Consider the following 21,588-nt stretch of genomic DNA (forward strand, 5'->3'; position numbering starts at 1 on the left):
GATCATTGATTTTGTACATATTTGCATGAATTAGCCTGAATAATCCTTTTCTCAATGAGAAAATTCAGGAGAGCTAACTCCTACCCACGCCCTGATACTGGTGAAGCACATTCACTGGTCGCTGATAAAGCAGATATTTTTTCAATCCTTGTCAATGAAAGACGATTGCATGAATCCATAGAATCCCTACAGTGCAGAAGGAGGCCATTCGGCCCACCGAGTCTGAAAGAGCGTCCCACCTAGGCCACTCCATCCCTGCAACCCCACCTAACCTGCAAATCCCTGGACACCAAGGAGCAATTTTATCAAGGCCAATCCACCCAACCTGCACATCTTTGGACTGTGAGGGGAAACCAGAGCACCCGGAGGAAGTCAACGCAGACTCGGGGAGCAAGTGCAAACTCCACACAGTCACCCAAAGCCGGAATTGAACCTGGGTGCCTGGCACTGTGAGGCAGCAGTGCTAACCATTGTGCAAAGTATGTGTGGTAGTATGACTAGGGGTATTACGGTACCTGGAAGTGAGTTGCTATTGGTGCAGAGGACTCGCTGCCCATTGGCCCGGGTAAGTTATGTTTTTCCTGTATTGCCTCTCAGCCGATTGGCTGAGAGGTAGGTAGCTCCGCCTACAAGGCAGGATATAAGAACCCGTGCTTCCCGGCAGTCGGCCTTTCTTCTGTACGTCTGCTGCCGGGCACACATCTTGTGCATTAAAGCCTATCGTTTGTATCTCATCTACGTTTCGTGTCCATTGATGGTGCATCAATTTAATGCACAAGATTTTAAAGGATGGAGCTTTGTGTCAAGCCGGAGTGTCTTCGACTCAGTCCGCATGCAACAAATGCAACAGCAGCATTTAAACACTGGCTGGCGTGTTTCAATAGCTACTTGAGCACAGCCGAAAACGTCCTGACGAGGGAACAGAAATTGCACATCCTCCACTCGTGTGTCGGCACTGCCGTGTACACGCTCATAGAGGAAACGACAGACTACGACGCGGCCATGGACTTGCTTAAAGGACATTTCATCCGGCTGGTGAACCAGGTCTACGCTCGGCACTTACTGGCCATGAGGCAGCAATTCCCTGGTGAGTCTTTAGACGCATTTTTACTGGGCCATCCTTGTTCTGGGGAGGAACTGCGGCTGCCCACAAGTTTCTGCGGCCAAGCACACCGAACGTTTAATCAGAGACGCTTTTGTTGCGGGTATGCAATCTTCCCAGATCCGCCAGAGACTCTGAGAGAAAGAAACTTTAAGCCTCGCCGAGGCAGGGGCCCTCGCCAATCGCAATGCCTGCACGTACGCTCCCAACCTCGCGGCGGCCCCCTGGGCAGCATGGAACACGACCCCCCTGACCTCCGCAGACTCGGACCCCCCCAGGCCTACGCCGTAGGGTGCCCCAATAAACGCACGGGGCCCTGCTGCTACTTTTGCGGCCAGGCCAAGCACCCCCGCCAGCGCTGCCCGGCCCGCACCGCAACCTGTAAAGGCTGCGGCAAGAGGGGTCACTTTGCGGCCGTTTGTCAGTCCAAAGCGGTCGCTGCGGTCCCGAGCAGCCACCGCGGGCCCTCCCCCCGCTCTCCTCAGGGGCCCAGTGCGGCCCGCGGACCTCGCTGCCCCCACCCCCCACCACCACGAGTGATCCCCGGGCACTGCCATTTTTGGCCCCCGACTCCACGTGCGACCCCCGGGCGCCTCCATTATGGGCGCCCGACTCCACGGGCGATCCCTGGGCGCCGCCATTTTGTTCACCCCCCCACCACGTGCATCCGACGGGTGCCGCCATCTTGGATCGGCACCAAGGACCCCACAGGCGACTGCTCTCTGCCAGATGACGACTCGGAGTTCCTGCCACGACTTTCCTCAGTAACATTGGACCAGTCGCGGCCCCACACGCTGTCCACGGCAACCACGAAGATTCTCCTCAATGGCCACGAGACAAGCTGCCTGCTGGACTCCGGGAGCACCGAGAGTTTCGCCCACCCCGCCACAGTAAGACGCTGCACACTTCCCGTTTACCCGGTAAAACAAAGAATCGCTCTGGCCTCCGGTTCGCACGCGGTCCAGATCACAGGGTGCTGCATAGTGGACCTCACGGTCCAGGCGAGGAAGTTTAAAAACTATAAGCTCTTCGTCCTTCCCCACCTCTTGCAGCAGCACACCTGGGGTTAGATTTCCAGTGCAACCTCCAGAGTTTAACGTTCAAATTCGCCAGCCCTATGCCCCTCCTTACTGTCTGCAGCCTCGCGTCCCTCAAGGTTGATCCCCCATCCTTGTTTGCAAACCTCACCCCGGATTGGAAACCCGTTGACACCAGGAGCAGACGGTACAGTGCCCAGGACCGGACCTTCATCAGGTCTGAAGTCCAAAGGCTACTCAAGGAAGGGGTTATGGAGGCTAGCAACAGCCCCTGGTGAGCACAAGTGCTGGTGGTTAAGACCGGTGAGAAAAATAGGATGGTCATAGACTACAGTCAGAACATCAACAGGTTTACGCAGCTGGACGCGTACCCTCCCCCACGTATCTCCGACCTGATCAACAGGATCACGTAGTACAAGGTCTTTTCCACGGTGGACCTCAAGTCCGCCTACCATCAGCTCCCCATCCACGCGAGTGACCGAAAGTACACTGCGTTCGAAGCGGATGGGCGACTCTACCACTTTTTATGGGTTCCTTTCGGTGTCACAAACGGGGTCTCGGTCTTCCAAAGGGAGATGGACCGAATGGTCGACCAATACGGTTTACAGGTAACCTTCTCGATAATGTCACCATCTGCGGCCACGACCAGCAGGACCACGACACCAACTTCCGCAAATTCCTCCGTACCGTAAAACTCCTTAATCTAACCTACAATAAGGATGTGCTTGTTTAGCACCGACTGTCTAGCCATTCTCGGCTACATAGTGCGTAACGGAATGATAGGCCCCGACCCCGAACGCATGCGCCCCCTGATGGAGCTTCCCCTCCCCTACTCCCTCAAAGCCCTCAAGCGCTGTTTGGGCTTCTTCTCATATTACGCCCAGTGGTCCGCAATTACGCCGACAAAGCCCGCCCACTCATCCAGTCCATGTTTCCCCTGTCGATGGAGGCCCGCCAGACCTTTAGCCGCATCAAAGCAGACATTGCAAAGGCCACGATGCGCGCTATCGACGAGTCCCCCCCCTTTCAAGTTGAGAGCGACGCATCTGATGTAGCTCTGGCGGCCACCCTCAATCAAGCGGGCAGACCCATGGCCTTCTTCTCCCGCACCATCCACGCTTCCGAAATCTTCCATTCCTCAGTCGAGAAGGAAGCAGAGGCCATAGTCGAAGCTGTGCGACATTGGAGGCACTATCTGGCCGGCAGGAGGTTTACCCTCCTCACAGACCAACGGTCAGTGGCTTTCATGTTCGATAATGCACAGAGGGGCAAGATAAAGAACGATAAGATCTTGCGGTGGAGGATCGAGTTGTCCACGTACAACTACGACATCTTGTATCGTCCTGGGAAGCTAAACGAGCCTCCCGATGCCCTGTCCCACGGCAACTGTGCCAATGCACATGTGGATTGCCTCCGAACCCTCCACACGGACCTCTGTCACCCGGGGGTCACCTGCTTTTTCAATTTCATAAAGACCCGCAACCTGCCCTACTCCATCGAGGAGGTCAGGACAGTGACCAGGGAATGCCACATCTGCGTGGAGTGCAAGCCGCACTTCTACTGCCCTGAACAAGCGCATCTGATTAAAGCTTCCCACCCCTTTGAACATCTCAGCATGGACTTTAAAGGACCCCTCCCCTCCAACAACTGCAACACGTACTTCCTCAATGTGATTGACGAGTACTCCCGCTTCCCTTTCGCCATTCCCTGCCCCGACATGACCACGACCACCATTACCAAAGCCCTACACTCCATCTTCTCCCTGTTCGGTTACCCCACATACATACATAGCATCGGGGGTCTTCATTTATGAGTGATGAGCTGCGTCAATTCCTGCTCAGCAGGGGCATCGCCTCCAGCAGGACGACCAGTTACAACCCCCAGGGTAACAGACAGGTCGAGAGGGAGAACGGTACAGTCTGGAAGACCGTCCTACTGGTCCTACGGTCCAGAAATCTCCCAGTCTCCCACTGGCAAGAGGTCCTCCCAGACGCCCTCCACTCAATCCGGTCACTTCTCTGTACCTCTCTGTACCTCCACTAACCAAATGCCTCATGAGCGTCTTCTTTTTTTTCCCGATGTCTTCCTCAGGGACCCCGCTCACGACCTGGCTGGCTACCCCCGGGCCCATTCTGCTCCGGAAGCACATGCGGGTGCACAAGTGCAAAAGAGTCCAGCGACTCCACGCAAATCCGTAATACGCGTATGAGGAGTATCCCGACAGCCGACAGGACACGGTCTCCCTTCGGGACATGGCACCCGCCGGACCTCGGCCACACCCCCCAGAACCAGCACCCACCCCCCAACCCCAACTGCCCCCCAGCAAACCCCACCCCGGCCCCATCGACACCCCCACGGCCCAGCGGACAGAACGCCCCTCCCCGGCCTGGCCCCCGCTAGCTCCAACCAGGGGTCACAGGAACAGGATCATCGCTGCCGGAGTCACGGTCGACCACCGCTCCAAAGTCGCCGGCACAGCTACGCAGGTCAAGCAGGACATCAATGGCGCCCAATCGGCTGATTGAATCGATGTGACCTGCTGGTGGACTTCTGCCTGCAGATGGCCTCTTGTTTCTCCTTGCCTGTTCTCCATTATTTCCCCCCCCCTCCCCAATTTTATACACTGTGCATAGTTGCTATATTTTGCACATAATTGCGGGCCAGTGGGCAGCCATCAATGCAATGGTACGACCTAAACATCTCTAGTCATACTACCAGTCTCTCACGTACTCATGGGTCACACCCCCCCTCATGTCTGCAATTCCCGTACCATCCCCCCCCCCGCTTCTTTTTCAACAAGGGGTGAATGTGGTAGTATGACTAGGGGTATTACAGTACCTGGAAGTGAGCTGCTATTGGTGCAGAGGACTTGCTGCCCATTGGCCCGGATAAGTCATGTGCCTCTCAGCCGATTGGCTGAGAGGTAGGTAGCTCCGCCTACAAGGCAGGATATAAGAACCCGTGCTTCCCGGCAGTCGGCCTTTCTTCTGTACGTCTGCTGCCGGGCACACATCTTGTGCATTAAAGCCTATTGTTTGGATCTCATCTACGTTTCGTGTCCATTGATTGTGCATCAGTATGCTTGGACTACAGTAGACTCTTGAAGGAGCAGAATTGTTTAAATTTTTTAGAATAATAACTTCAAGATGTTTGAAAAAGTTCATACTGAAATAAGGCGGTCCCCAATAGCCAGCTCATGAAGGGCATTTCAGTTCTCTTTCAATGGTAAATCAGATTGACTTATTAGTCTGAGAAGACAAAGTGGGAAGAGAGCTAAGACTCCTGGAGTTGTTTATTGCCGTATTGCAAATAATAAAAGAAAAGATCCAGTAACTCAAGTAGCAGTGATTAGGTGGCAGTAGTGGTTAGCACTGCTGTTTCATCCCATCAAGGTCCCAGGTTCGATCCCGGCTCTGGATCACTGTCCCTGTGGAGTTTGCACATTTTCCCCGTGTTTCGTGGGTTTCGCCCCCACAACCCAAATATGTGCAGGGTTTCCTGAATAGGCCATGCTAAATTGCCCCATAAATGTAAAAAATAATTTGGGTACTCTAAATTTTTTTAAAAGTAGTGATAAGGTAATGCTAGATTTTGGTTTTCGATTGAAGAAAAGATTTTGCGGAGTAAAAGGTTAACTCTAATGTTAGCTACTGAGCATGTGTAAGGAGCTATGTCATAGTGATGAGATCAGCCATGACCTCATTGAATGGAGGAGCAGGCTCGGGGGCCAGATGGCCTACTCCTGCTCCTAGTTCTTCTGTTCTTATGTTCAGTGGCTATATCCTTACATTCTCTAACCTTGTGAATAGTTAGTGGTGCAAGTGAATGAAAGACCATCTTCAGGATTCTCGGTCAGCGGGATCCTCCTTTTCGCCAGCAGCGCACTCATGCCCGCGTGTTTCCCAATTGCATAGGGGTAGCCACAATGGGAAACCCCATTGGCCAGCTGTGAAAACGGAGAATCCCGCTGCCGCCGGAAAACGGGGCTGGCGGGATGGTGAATCCGGTGCCATATCCTCTCAAAGAGATCTTACTGGAAGCAGAAACCAAGGAATCCTGAGTTAAACCAACTGTTACAACCCCAGCGGAGGTCACAGGGTGTGAACCATCCGGTTCTCCGTGACCTCCACAGAGTTCGAATTTCCCCCATGACGGGACGGGTTCCCATTTAACGAGGGGAGGCCATATAGTATGAAAATCCCGACCTGAGTGTAGGTCTGGTGGGAGACCATTCAGGGAGTGGAGAGAGTTAATGTACATGTCAATAAACAAGTGCTTTTGTATCCGACACTTCGATCCATGTCTGTTCACTCTGCGGACTCTACACCAACAAAAATTGAGGAAAGGCTAGTGTCCAGCTTGGAGATTCTGGAGAAAATAAAATGATATAGTGAAGCAGAATGGCCAGTGAGCCTTGGCTTCAATACCTCAGGAAGAAGGAAGTGTGTACAGGCTGTAATTTCTTTCAGTTATGAAGATTATAAAATGGCAAAGCTCACAGGAACACTTACCAAAGCTGTATCAATAAAACACGGGAGGGGGGGAAAGATTCTAACACTTTTGATTGATTTTGGAAGCTCACCTTTTTAATTTCTCCGTTTACAAATGTGGGAGAGGTGTTCTGAATGTCGCTCAAGATGTACAAGCTCTTCCTACGAAAGGAGACAAGGACGTACCCACAACCGCCACGACAGACACTACTGGAAGACCTACTGGACGCAAGTATCCTAGAGAAAGGGAACTGTAGTGACATGTATGACCGACTGGTAGATAGGGACGACACCGTACTGGACGCAACAAGGAGGAAATGGGAGGACGACCTGGGGATGGAGATAGGGTGGGGACTCTGGAGCGAAGCACTGCATAGGGTCAACTCCACCTCCACGTGCGCAAGGCTCAGCCTGACGCAACTAAAAGTGGTACATAGAGCCCACTTAACAAGAACCCGTATGAGTAGGTTCTTCCCGGAGGTGGAAGACAGATGTGAACGGTGCCAAAGAGGCCCGGCCAACCACGCCCACATGTTCTGGTCTTGCCCCAGACTCGTGGAGTACTGGACAGCCTTCTTCGAGGTTATGTCCAAAGTGGTGGGAGTGAGGGTGGAGCCATGCCCGATAGTGGCGGTCTTCGGGGTTTCAGAACAGCCAGATCTATTCCTGGGGAGGAGGGCGGACGCCCTTGCCTTTGCCTCCCTGATCGCCCGCCGTAGAATCCTGTTTGGCTGGCGGTCAGCAGCACCGCCCAGAGCTGCGGACTGGCTGTCCGACCTCTCGGAATCTCTCCAAATGGAGAAAATCAAATTTGCCATCCGAGGGTCGGACGACGGCTTCCACAGAACGTGGGAGCCATTCATGCAACTGTTCCGGGACCTATTTGTGGCCAATGTACAAGAGGAAGAATAGTCGGGGGAAGGTGGCGGGAGGGGGGGGGGGCTACAGGTTCGGTACGGGGGTTCGATGGCTAGCTAAGGCCCAAAACCAAACTAAATAAACATGTTGAGGGGGGGGGGGGGGGGGGGGGGCGCAGTTACCACTACGAAGATGCTTACCTGTAAATATGTATGTTAATTTTTGCGTGTTTGTTTGTTTTTTTTTGTTCTTTTTCTCTCCTAACAATTTGTAATTTGTTCAATATAAAATATGAAAACTGAATAAAAACATTTATAAAAAAAAAAGATGTACAAGCTGTGTGTCAGGGCTCGGGCTTTTTAGATAAGTTTGTTGAGGAGAAAGGAAAGGACTTGAAGACAGGTTGAACAACATTGGAGTATCTAATGAATCATCTGAGACCAAAGGAGGGAATAGATATTGAAAAACCCTCAAGTTAATGTGAAAGGGGTCAGAGAATGAGTCCGATTTTGCAATTTGGGAGTAAACTAGAAAATTATACTTACATTTTGGTTGTAAGTTGTTTGGATGTGCACAGTGTCAGAGCCTGTTAAAGGCTCTGGGCCAACGAAAGATGAGTAAAATACAAAACAATGGCCCAGATCTTTTGCTCTCCAGGTGGCTAGAGACTGGACACATGACCCAAAATGAGCACCAGGACCGCACGGAGGTCTGGACGTGTTGGCTCCTTGGGAGTTGCCGGGGAAATCTGATCAGCCGATATGTGTTTCCACAGCTCCCAACATCCTCTGAAAATGTCTCCGACTCTGACTTAGAATAGGACACTTCAGGTGGTTTCGATATAGTTACCAAAGAAGTGTTATTTAGAAGAATCCAACAGGGAAAAAGCAGAGTCCCGCTTTGGGCACATTTAGCAGGGTGTTCTCAGCACCTGCAATGCCGAGAATGAGTCCGCTATAGAACATAGAACAGTACAGCACAGAACAGGCCCTTCGGCCCTCAATGTTGTGCCGAGCCATGATCACCCTACTCAACCCACGTATCCACCCTATACCCGTAACCCAATAACCCCCCCCAACCTTACTTTTATTAGGACACTACGGGCAATTTAGCATGGCCAATACACCTAACCCGCACATCTTTGGACTGTGGGAGGAAACCGGAGCACCCGGAGGAAACCCACGCACACAGGGGGAGGACGTGCAGACTCCACACAGACAGTGACCCAGCCGGGAATCGAACCTGGGACCCTGGAGCTGTGAAGCATTTATGCTAACCACCATGCTACCCTGCTGCTATCGGTAGCTATCAAACGGGACAGTGAGGAAAGTTCTGCCGATGCTGCACTTAGATTCATTGCCTGCCCTGCCAAGATCAGTTCATCAGTACAGAAAGAGATCAGGGCGCCATTTTTAAATGCCGCCCCAATCTCTGGATCCACCACTGTGGCCGCCGGACCCCCCCACCAACACCCCAACTTAAGGGGTCTTCCAGCCCTTCCTCACCCCACTTCCTAAGGGCAGGGTACCTCCGGGCTGATCCCTGGCAAAGCCAACCTGGTACCTGGGCAACTTGGCACTGGCAGCCAAGAGGGGACTGCCAGCGTGCCAGTCTGGCAGTGCTAAGGTGCCTAGGTGCCACCAGGGCCAGGGTACCACCTTGCCCAGAGTCCGACCACCCGAGGGGTGGGGGGGGGGGGAACGTCACCCAGCCATTCGTTCCCGGGCCTTGGGAGAATCGGGTGCCGACATATTTAAATGAGCCTGATGGCTAACTTAAATATGTAAATCTGGATCTCACCCAGCGAGATCTAATTCAGTCTCACACGGCGTTCCGAGCATCACAAATCTCACGAGAGGCCTCTCATGAGATTTAAAGGTTGCTCCACCGAGTAGGGCTTGATGAGGCCATTTGATTGCGCCATAAGTGTTGATGCCAGGACTGAATTGTGTGCGGTGTGCATACCCTTTGAGGGCACTATTTGTCGAGAAATTCAGGACATGCTAATGGACCAGCAATCTGTTGCCGTGGATTTGGAGCAATTCTCGATTCAGCAGGCGTTCTAACCGCGAGGGCTGGTGTTTGTGCTGAAGTGCCTGGCAGCTGCGGCTGTTTTTAAGCGCTCCACTTACTACACACTCAATGCGGCCATCAATATGACCTGCTATGCGAGGACGGGAGTCCAAGATAGACCCGCATCTCCATCCCAGTGAAAAGCGGTCGAACACCCTCTTCCCCAGCATGAGTCACAGACTCACGCCTGCTCCCCTGAACACTGACTGGGTGGTCAGTGGCATAGGGAGTCTGTGCTGCCAGACTCACTAGTAGGAGACTAATGATCCGGAGGGGTGAGAGCTCAGAGAACCAGGGCGTATTCCAAAGGCTGTGGTGCCGAGGTCCTCTGCTTGGGGTGAGCTCTGCTGATCCCCTGCTTTCCCTGCAATGGAGAAGTACTTCTGAGGAGTGGTAACAGCTGGTAGGCTCCATATTGAGCTGGGCCCTTGATGATACTGCTGGGGTAGGTGTCCAGGGGACAGCCTGGGAGTGGTCCCACATGACCAGAGGCCTTCTGAGGACTTAAAGAACCCAGGCAGCACTCAGCAGTGTGAGCAGCCAGAAAACTTTAAGTAACACTGTGGTAGTCACCACTGTTGTATATAGTGCATGAAGTATGAGACGTAATATGGTAAAGCTCCTGTACTACAGGTATGGGGGATAATTCCCTGCCTGCTGGCTCTGCCCAGTAGGCGGAGTATAAATGTGTGTAATCACCAAGCTGCAGCCATTTCGGCAGCAGCTGTAGGAGGCTACACATCTCTGTGTAATAAAGCCTCGATTACACTGTACTCTTGTCTATTCGTAATTGGTAGTGCATCAATTTATTACGCAGAGATTTTACAGTGATGGACCTTCGCGTCAAGCCAGATCGCCTGCAGCTGCACCCTCAAGCAGACGACGCAATGTTGGCCTTCGACCACTGGCTAGCTTGCTTTGAAGCCTACATCGGATCAGCCATAGAACCACCCTGAGAGGCACAGAAACTGTACACATGGTTGAGCTCCGATATTTGTACTCTTATCCGGGACACGCCCAACTATGCTGAGCCAATGGCGCTTCTGAAAGAGAACTACACACAGCCGATCAACACACTCTACGCCAGGCACCTCCTGTCCACGCGGCATCAACTCCCCGGTGAGTCATTGGAAGATTTCTGGCGTGCCCTACACGCCCTGGCGAGGAACTGCGCTTGCCAGGCAGTTTTGGCTGTTCAGCATTTCGAACTCTTAATCAATGACACTTTCATTACGGGCATAGGGTTGGCGTACATCCGCCAGTGCCTCTTAGAAGGGGGTATGCTCAACCTTGCGCGATCAGGAAACTCGCAACCTCGTTAACGGTCGGCTCCCATAATGTACAAGCGTACGTCCCCGACCGCACGGCGACCCTCTCCTGGACATCATGGACCCCACCAGCGACCACTCCCAGCCAACCCCAAGCCTGCGCCGCACGGCAGCCAGTCAACCCTGGGGGACCCAAGTGCTACTTCTGCGGGCAGCCAAAACACCCCCGTCGGCCCTGCCCGTCGCGGAGCACACTCTGCAAGGCCTGCGGGAAGGAATTTTGCTGTGGTGTGCCAGGCCGGGTCGATCACCGCTGTAACCAGCCCCATTGTTCCTGCACCACCCACGTGTGACCCGTGGATGCCGCTATTTTCACCTCATCAGACCTCGTGCGGCCAGTGAGCGCTGCCAGCTTCCCCCTATCAGACCTCGTGCGGACCGTGGGCGCTGCCATTTTTAATGCCACCATCTTCGGCGCTATTTTGGACAGCGCCTCAGGACTCCTGCTCGTCGGGTACATCATCGGGCCACTCATCACCCGCTACCGCCGCCGTCCAGCCCAGGGCCCACCAACAGCAGCCGCAGCTCGCCTCCATCACACTCGACCAGTCCTGGCCATACAACTTTGCAACCGCGATAACGATGGTGAAAGTCGATGGCCAAAAGACACCTTGCCTTCTCAACTCCAGGAGCACGGAAAGCTTTATTCACCCCGATACGGTAAGGCGCTGCTCCATCGTGGTACACCCCATTACCCAACACATCTCCCTGGCCTCCGGATCCCACTCTGTGGAGATCCAGATGTACTGCACCGCCACCCTCACCATCCAGGGTGTAGAGTTCAGCAACTTCCAGCTCTATGTCCTCCAAACCTCTGCGCTGCCTTGCTATTCGGCCTGGACTTCCAGTGCAACCTCCAAAGTCTGACCCTGACATTCGGGCCCCTACCACCCCTTACTGTCTGCGGTCTCATGACCCTTAAGGTCGACCCACCTTCCCTGTTTGCGAACCTCACCCCGGATTGAAAACGCGTTGCCACCAGGAGCAGACGGTAAAGTGCCCAGGACAGGATATTCATCAGGTCGGAGGTCCAGCGGCTACTGCGGGAAGGCATCATCGAGGCCAGCAACAGCCCCTGGAGAGCTCAAGTGGCAGTTGTAAAGACTGGGGAGAAACACAGGATGGTCATACAGTCAGACCATCAATCGGTACATGCAGCTCGATGTGTACCCCCTCCCACACATATCTGATATGGTCAATCAGATTGCACAGTACCGGGTCTTCTCTACAGTGGACCTAAAATCTGCTTACCACCAGCTCCCCATCTGCAAGGCGGACCACCAATATACTGCGTTCGAAGCTGACGGCCACCTTTACCACTTCCTTAGGGTTCCCTTCGGCGTCACTAACGGGGTCTCGGTCTTCCAACGGGAAATGGACTGAATGGTTGACCGGTACGGTTTGCGGGCCACCTTCCCGTACCTGGATAACGTCACCATCTGCAGCCACGACCAGCAAGACCACGACGCTAACCTTTTCAAATTTCTCCACACCGCCAAACTCCTGAACCTAACGTATCATAAGGAGAAGTGCGTGTTCAGCACCAACTGCTGAGCCATCCTTGGCTATGTGGTGCAAAATGGAGTCCTCGGGCCCGACCCCGATCGCATGCGCCCCCTCATGGAACTCCCTCTTGCCCACTGCCCCAAGGTCCTCAAACGATGCCTGGGGTTCTTCTCATACTATGCCCAGTGGGTCCCTAACTATGCAGACGAGGCCCACCCACTCATTCACTCCTCAGTTTTCCCCCTGACGGCCGAGGCTCACCAGGCCTTCAAATGTATCAAGGCCGACATCGCCAAGGCCGCGATGCACGTGGTCGATGAGACCCTCCCCTTTCAAGTTGAGAGTGATGCATCAGACGTCGCTCTAGCTGACACTCTCAAGCAGGCAGGCAGACCCGTGGCATTCATTTCCCCCACCCTCCATGCCTCCGAGATTCAGCACTTCTCCATCGAAAACGAGGCCCAAGCCATTGAAGCAGCATTGGAGGCATTACCTGGCCGGCAGGAGATTCACTCTCCTCACTGACCAACGGTCAGTTGCCTTCCTGTTCAATAACACACAGCGGGGCAATTTCAAAAATGATAAAATCTTGAGGTGGAGGATTGAGCTCTCCACCTACAATTACGAGATTTTGTATTGCCCTGGTAAGCTCAACGAGCCCCCCGACGCCCTATCCCGAGGTACACAAGTGGACCGACTCCGGACCCTACACGATGGTATCTGTCATCCACCCGCAACCTACCCTACTCCATTGCGGACTTCAGGGCGGTCACCAAAGACTGCCAGATCTGCGCGGAATGTAAACCGCACTTCTACCGGCCAGACCGGGCGCACCTGGTGAAGGGCTCCTGTCCCTTTGAATGCCTCAGCATGGACTTCAAAGGGCCCCTCCCCTCGTCCGACTAAAACACGTACTTCATTAACATGGTCGACGAATACTCCAGATTCCCATTTGCCATTCCATGCCCTGATATGACGTCTGCCACAGTCATCAAGGCCCTCAATACCATCTTCACTCTGTTAGGTTTCCCCGCTTACATCACAGCGACCGGGGATCCTTCTTTATGAGTGATGAGCTGCGTCAATTTCTGCTCAGCAAGGGCATTGTCTCGAGCAGGAAGGCCAGCTACAACCCCTGGAGAAACGGGCAAGTGGAGAGGGAGAACGGGACAGTCTGGAAGGCCCTACGGTCTAAACATCTCCCAGACTCCCGCTGGCAGGAGGTCCTCCCCAACGCCCGCCACTCCATCCAAGAACGTCTCCTTGCCTTCCCTTGGAAGTCCACCTCCAGGGTTTCGCTCCCAACGTGGCTGGCAGCTCCAGGACCTGTCCTCCTCTGCAAGCACGTGCGGCTCCTCAAGGCGGACCCGTTGGTCGAGAGGGTACAGCTACTCCACGCAAACCCGCAGTATGGCGTACCCCAACGCCTCTCAAGACGCAGTCTCCCTCAGGGACCTGGCACTAGCTGGGTCCCCACCCCCTGCCCCAACTGCCCTGGCGCCACCCATCCTCTCCAAAGCGCACCTCACCAAAGCCCTCGCTCCAGGACGATCCGTCCACCCATTGTTTCCACCCGGGGATGAAGATGAGGACTACACACTCCCGGAGTCACCGGCGACCACGCCGGTGCCTGCATTGCCACTGGGACTGCGGCGTTCGCAACGGAAGACCAAGGCACCTGACCGGCTGAATTTGTGAACTTTTCCAGAACTGTACACTTACATGTAAATAGTTTTCCACCAACCCACTGGATTCTTTTTTAACAGGGGGTGAATGTGGTAGTCACCACTGTTGTATATAGTGCACGTAAGAGATGTAATACGGTAAGGCTCCTGTACTACAGGTACGGGGGTAGATACCTGCCTGCTGGCTCCACCCACTAGGCAGAGTATAAATGTGTGTGATCACCGAGCTGCAGCCATTTTGTAATAAAGCCTCGATCATTCTCTACTCCTGTCTCGTCGTAATTGATAGTGCATCAAACACCAAGGGTCTGTATTTAAAAGACAGACAGCAGTAACAGAGGTCTGAGCCGGCAATCCTGATCACAAAGTGGACACCTCAAGTCCACGGAGTTGGCAATAAGTCCCGTCCTGCAACTGACCCTGACCTGGGTTGCGACATCCCAGCAAACCTGACAGTTTTCAACAGTTTTTCAGTGTTTTTCTAGCTTCCCGCTCCCCCTCTGCAGCCATGGCACCCAGTCTACATTTGTAAATACTTGTAGTAATTCATGCCTGGGAGATGTCTGCCTGAGAGGGGCAGAACATCGTGGAAGGGCGGAGCATACCTTGTCCAATTAGTTAATCACATTGAAATACATGTAAATGCCGGTTTTGCACGCCGCCCCCCTGGGGTGCAAACCTCGTTATCGCCACCAGTGAGTGACCGGAGCATGCTTCCTGAATCGATGCCGGGTGCGGACCTTGATTTTGCCCGGGCACCTGGGGTGGGAATCTCTGGTCGGCGACGCCGAAATTGCATTTGGCGATCGACCTGAGAATCTCTGTTTGCGCCGAAATCAGGGGCGGCTCCACTTTTGCGATACGCCATCCCCTCAAAAATGGTATACTCAGGGCATACAGAGCACACCGTATGGATGGCCTCTGGACGTCAACTGAGGCCCTCCCCTGATGCTCCACCGCCAATGGGCCAACTTCCCAATGGCATGGTGCGCGTGTGCTTACATCGTTTGAGAACCTCGCGTGGAGGCTACGGACTGAGTCCAGCGCCGTCACAGTCAGGCGGGAGCTGTTCTGCGGGCAGGAGGGGCTTTGGCAGGGGGCTGGGGGTGACGCGGTGTGTTACGGGGGGGGGGGGGAAACAGTTTTTAACAGGCCGGGTCTGCGCGCGGCCAGCGCAATGTTACACACGGCGCGGCCGCCATAGGCCACCACCATGCGCAATGCGCGGCCACGGACCCAACAATTCACTGACTGTATCCGCAGATAAAGCCGGGGGCTTTACGTTCCATGGCTGCTGGTCCCCCACCGGACGGAGGATTGGTGCAGTGCAGCATTGTTTTTTCTCGTGTAGAACGCTACTGTTCCCACACAGGCGTCAGCCCCGATTCGCCGTCCGATCGCGGTTCGCATTTGAGGCATGGCGAGGCGGAGAATTTCATCCAGGGCCTCCGTTTCCAAAAACTCCACTGGGATTTCTTAACTGCTGTACTTACCAAGTAATCTTACAGGACAACTTTAATAATTCTTAGAGAGACTTTCTTGGAACTGATGTGAAACTAACTGGCCTATAATTTCCAGGTTGTGAGTTGCTGCCCTTTTTAAATGAAGGTACCACAAGATCTTTGCCCAATTGATCGTAACATTCCCAGACTGCGTCGAACTGGTTAATTTATGAGCTAACAGCTTGGGAGATAACAGCCCCCATTTCCCCGTGGTGAATATCACCCAGCTCAGTTGGTGATAACCGTTCAGCATATTCTCCACATCTTTGCAATTTGCTTAGCCTTTCAAAGCCCTCTTGCAGCCTTTGATCTCTCTGCTTTCTAACCTCGCTTAAAAAACTCCTTGCTATTACTGTCCCGCCAGTCCACTTTGATCTTTTGCCTGATTGTAGAGAAAATGTTGTTACCCAAAACCGACCTGTAGCTGCCCCTGTTGTCTGGAGTATGTTTAATTAGACTTAATAAAAGTGACTTCTGTTTACTTTAAATTACAAACAATGTTGGTTTTATTGGACAGGTCTGATGTGTGTTCAAAAGTACGCCTTTTGACGAGTAATTCCTCAGGACTAGAGATCTTGGTGTCAAGGGGGTAGAGGATCAAATAGATCTGGCAAGAATAAAACTCTGGTTGGTCACAGTGGTTGAAGAACATGAAAGAGTGGAAGTAGATGTTTTACCGAAAACATTAAGACTAGAGGTCGGATGAATTTCCTTCTTAAGGCGGTCAGAAAATCTACTATCACAAGCCTACACGAATCAATGAATCAGCAGAGGATGCTGAAAGTAAACTAGTCTGCATCTAAATTAAAATTTACTTTATTGATTCAGACAGTTTCAGCTAAAAGTTGCACTGATGTAATCCACAGTCGCACGACCAGACTCACAGTTCATTTATTGATATTTTAATACAATATGGTACACATTAGATCTGACCAGTGAACGACAAGCAACCCTTTCAAATTATGATAACAAAGTTTTTCAATTACTAGATCACGTGGACAGAATTATAAACCGTGATCAATTCAGACTGCTTCAGATGTGATGTATATAGTCTAAATGACAGTCTTTACTCCCAGCTCAGCGAACTGTAAATCTAATAATAAGCTTTTGCCATTTACTTTTAGGTGGACGTCTATACTCCGTGGCCACTTTCTTTTCCTTTGGGCGCCAAACAGCAGGTAAGTGTTGAACAATATGAATCCTGCTCATCAGATAACTCTTCGGTCTAATACTTGCCCTCCATGGGTGGCTAACAGCTTCACCAGATTCATTTATTTTTCAACATGCCACGTCAATGAGGTTGCTTTCTTTAAGTGTGAGATTGATCGCTACTAATCAGCATCACGTGGCTGAAAATTCTGAATAAATTCTCAGAATGGGAATTCAGAAAAAAATTACCAATTGAGTGACTTCATTTGAAGTCCCCGCTTTCCCTTGCCTCCCTGTCTCGCTTTCTGTGGTGCTGAAAAAATATTGGTGCCCAACACCAACAAACACACACACACACTCAAACATTCATACTCAAACACCAAAAAACACACACACTCAAACACTCATACTGGAATACCAACAAAACACACACACATATGCGAACACACACACTCGAACACTTATACTCGAACACCAACAAACTCACACACACACTCAAACACTCATACTCAAACATAAACAAACACACAGACTCAAACTCGAAAACATACTCGAACTCACAGAAACACACATAGGCGCACATATGCACACAGCAACGCACGCACATACACATGAACATCCACGTTTTTTCACTGCTCTGTGCAGTTAGTTGATTTCAACTGGGGATAGCAACAACAGGATTGCCACAACTCATCTCAACAACCCAAGCTCAAGGATGAGACAAGACGGCCAAGCCGGACAGTTCAATGGCTATTCATTCACCCGCATTGTAAAATGTGCAATAGTGAGCACTGCACGAGGGCACAATCAGCCTGAATTTATATGATGTTCCTCACGTCTGTTTCCTTCCACAATTCAGTATCACACATGAAGAATCACCAACTAGATGAAGTTATGGGATGGCTGCTGGTGCCCCGGCTCAGATTGGTAGCATTCTTGCCTTTTCAGTTAGAAGATTGTTCATTCAAGGCCCAAGCCAGAGTCTTGAGTACAAATGTTAGGCTGGCACTCCAGTGGGATATTGAGAGAGTGTCCTCTCAGATTGGCATTTTATTTGAGGCACAGGGGAGATCTCTGTGTTCTGACCAACACATTTATTCCTCAACTTATTCTTTTAAAAAAAAATGCATTTGCAACATTACAGCAGTGACTCTACTTCTAACATAGTTCATCTTCTGTAAAGCCCTTTGGGGTATCCTCCAGCTGTGATAAGCATTTAGGAATACAAGTTTTCCTTTTCTTCAGTCCATTCAGGGGAGGTGAGAGAAAAGACACAAAACTGGAAGGAGGAAACCGGAGGGGGAAGAATTGGATCAGGCTGCTTTGAAATTCATTGCACTGTTGCAAAATTACTATGGCCCTGAGGTTACCCCAAGGATTATTAGCGCATCGTTCATCGGAAATTCCTCCATCTATTTTCAATAGATCAACATCTCAGACAAAACGAGAGAGGAATTATAGATCAATATGGCAATAGACTGCACGCTAGTAATCCCAGTGATTTCAGTGTCTGTCGACAGCACTTACACATCAGTCCCGCGCAGCTCTAATGGTTCGGCTGCAATCGAGCCGATGCATTGTCAGGATGAAAAACACACAGTGGCATATGTTTATGGTTTAGTTTGAGTGGAATTTAAGAACTTGGCAGTTGGAAGCTTTTATGATACGTAATTATCAGATATTGACAAGGTGGCCTAAGGACATATGATTTCATTTGTTTAAAGTGTTTGCATTTGATTTCATTTACTCTTTTGGATCCAGTTGACCTGAATCTGGTTTTTATTTCATTGGTAAATGGTTCCTATTATGAAGGTGACTGTTAAAATGGCAGACAGTCTGCTTCCTGACAACTGATATAAATACATGCTACCATAGAAACAAACAGTACCACAAATAACCTTCCAACTCTGCCCCACACAATCCTAACGATGCGCGCAATTGCCATTGGCTGTGATGCATGTGATTTGTTAGGCTCAACGTTTAATGTGAAATAAAATGCAAGATGTTTGGAAAAAGGTCCGGTCTCCAAGCATTTAAATTGCGTTATTATATATTTAATCCTTTTTGGTTGTGGCGGTTACAGGCAGGACTTCCAATCATTTCACTCAAACCGGAAAATATTTAGCTGGCGATCAGACTATTGTATCCAATAGCAAACTGTCAAGTTCAGATATTAAAGTTGCTCCGTCAGATGAAAGTGTCCAGTAACAAAATGTTCATGAAATATAGTTTGAAAGTATTTGGTATGTGTGATACTTAATTGTGGCGGAGAATTACGGCCCCTCGCCGGAACGGAGAATCGGCGCCACGCCGCGCGGATTGCGCCACGCCACTCCGATGCCAGGACGCCATCCTCGACCAGGATCACTGAGGGACCCAGGCCACAGGTGAGTGATGGAAGGAACGGGGGGAGGGGCTATGAGGTGAAGGCCATGAGGGAGGAGGGGTCAACAGCAAAGGCAGGGATGTGGCACTCATGCAGGCCGCCCCTCTCATCCCTACCTTCTTGATGTCAGATGTTCCATTCAGTCACTGAGTCAGTGCAGGATTAGGCCTTTCAGTGGGCATTAACTGTGGTGTGGTGGGAAGGCTACCTACAGGCCTTCCTATCACAGTCTTAAATGAGAAAGAGGCAGGAAAGTGACAAGGCACCTCAGCACTTTCTTCCCACCCGATTAAATGCCTCACCATCAAACTCACCGTGGGGTTGGGGGGGGGGGGGGGGGGGGGGGGGGGGGGGGGGGAGAATCTGACCAGAGGCTGTGCTCACTGAGGCCTGCTCTTTTAATTTAAAAAATGCTTCCTCCTTCCTTATCAATATCCTTGCTTTTTCTCCTCTGCAGCAATTCTCCTCTGGTGTAATTCAATCATCATCAGCTCAGTTCCCAGTGATGCTCATCACAGCATGCGGGTTTAGTGTTGAACATTATACTTATTAAGATTTATTAATAGCAGATTGAAAACTGAGACTGTACCACAAGAACTATGCCACAGAAGCCATTCTGACTAGTTATATTCATTTCATTTCCATCACTTGAAGGCACTTGAGTAATAAACTAGATGTATCTTCAAAGGGATGCCCTTTAAGAGTGGTGGATTAAAACATACTGTATTTGAGAAAGCAGGGAACTGCCTTAAAATGAGTTGTATTCGATTTCAAAGATACTCTGACAAGTACTTAATTCATGCCACCCCATAATCTTTTCTATAGCCTCTTAAAAAGAACAGGCAAAGTAACGGTTCTCGTACTCACGACCAGAGGTTTAAATAATATTGGATCTTCAGTAGATGAAAGGTTACCGGGGCATTTAGTTTATAAGGCAATTCTCAAAGCAAAAGAATGAAATACTTGAAGAAATACTGGGTCTTGAAAGTGTTTGGTTTTGGGGTCAAAGAAAGTAGACTTTTTAAGGATGCTATCGCACGTCTTTTAATTTTGCTCAGTGTGTGGACATTGTTAGGGTAAACATTACAATTCCTAAGGGTTTGGTTTGGCATCATTTGCAAACTAAAGAATGACATCTTGGTGGAAAGGAATAACCTCGGCTGACTCCTCAGAGGGAAAAACAGCAACTTAAAGCCTCCCCTGGGAGATGAGCAAAGGAACTCGGGCCATTTCTAGGACATAAACCTCACTGACCCTGGGGAAATCAGTTATCCCAGAGTCCTCTGGGAGAGAAATGGTACTCCACACATCTCAGGGAAGAGAAAGCACAACCTTCCAGAGAAGGTCGAAAACAATAAACTGGTTGTTAGGGAAAAAGTTATTCCAATTGGAGTGAGCTTAGGGAAGGATAAGGTAATGGTGTGTTTAAGAGTGACTGACTGGTGAGCTGATAGTAGAAATATAGAACATAGAACATTACAGCGCAGTACAGACCCTTCGGCCCACGATGTTGCACCGTCCTGTGAAACCCTTCTAACGTCCCTCTACACTATTCCCTTATTGTCCATATGCCTATCCAATGACCATTTGAATGCGTTTAGTGTTGGCGAGTCCACTACTGTTGCAGGCAGGGCATTCCACGCCCTTACTACTCTCTGAGTAAAGAACCTACCTCTGACATCTGTCCTATATCTATCTCCCCTCAATTTAAAGCTATGTCCCCTCGTGCTGGACATCACCATCCGAGGAAAAAGACTCTCAATGTCCACCCTATCTAATCCTCTGATCATCTTGTATGCCTCACTTAAGTCCCCTCTTAACCTTCTTCTCTCTAACGAAAACAGCCTCAAGTCCTTCAGCCTTTCCTCATATGATCGTCCCTCCAGACCAGGCAACATTCTTGGAAATCTCCTCAGTACCCTTTCCAATGCTTCCACATCCTTCCTATAATGTGGCGACCAGAACTGCACACAATACTCCAAATGCGGCCGCATTTAACTGCACACGTAAATACGAAATCTGAACCCCGCCCATTGTGAGCGGGGTACAGGTCGCAAAGCCTCATGAGATCTTGTTGGATCTCGTATATATGTAAAAATGGCACCCAATCTCTTCCTGCACTGCCGAGCTGAGCTTGTTAGTGCAGGAAGAGAGCCTAAGTCTGGCCTTGGCGGAGTGTTCCTCGCCGAGTGCCAGATATGAAGCAGGGTACTGTTTAATAGCGGGGTCATAGCTGCAAGCGGGGCGGCACAGTAGCACAGTGGTTAGCGCTATCAGTTCACAGCTCCAGGGTCCCAGGTTCGATTCCTGGCTTGGGTCTGTGCAGAGTCTGCATGTCCTTCCCATGTCTGCGTGGGTTTCCTCTGGGTGCTCCAGTTTCCTCCCACAGTCCAAAGATGTGCAGGTTAGGTGTATTGGCCATGCTAAATTGACCTCAGTGTCCAGAAAAATGGTTAGGTGGGGTTACTGCGT

General features: G+C 51.0%; 1 protein-coding gene across 1 annotated transcript in view; it reads left to right on the forward strand.

Annotated features, from left to right (window-relative positions):
- The window catches only part of tnc (tenascin C), a 350,428-nt gene that overhangs the window by 31,202 nt on the left and 297,638 nt on the right, over positions 1 to 21,588 (forward strand). The window contains exon 2 of the mRNA XM_038781949.1: positions 16,706 to 16,759. The gene's annotated coding sequence lies outside the window, so the exon portion shown is untranslated. The remainder of the gene's footprint in view (positions 1 to 16,705; positions 16,760 to 21,588) is intronic.

Source organism: Scyliorhinus canicula, chromosome 21, assembly GCF_902713615.1.
Source record: "Scyliorhinus canicula chromosome 21, sScyCan1.1, whole genome shotgun sequence".
In the NCBI taxonomy this organism is placed as follows: Eukaryota; Metazoa; Chordata; class Chondrichthyes; order Carcharhiniformes; family Scyliorhinidae; genus Scyliorhinus; species Scyliorhinus canicula.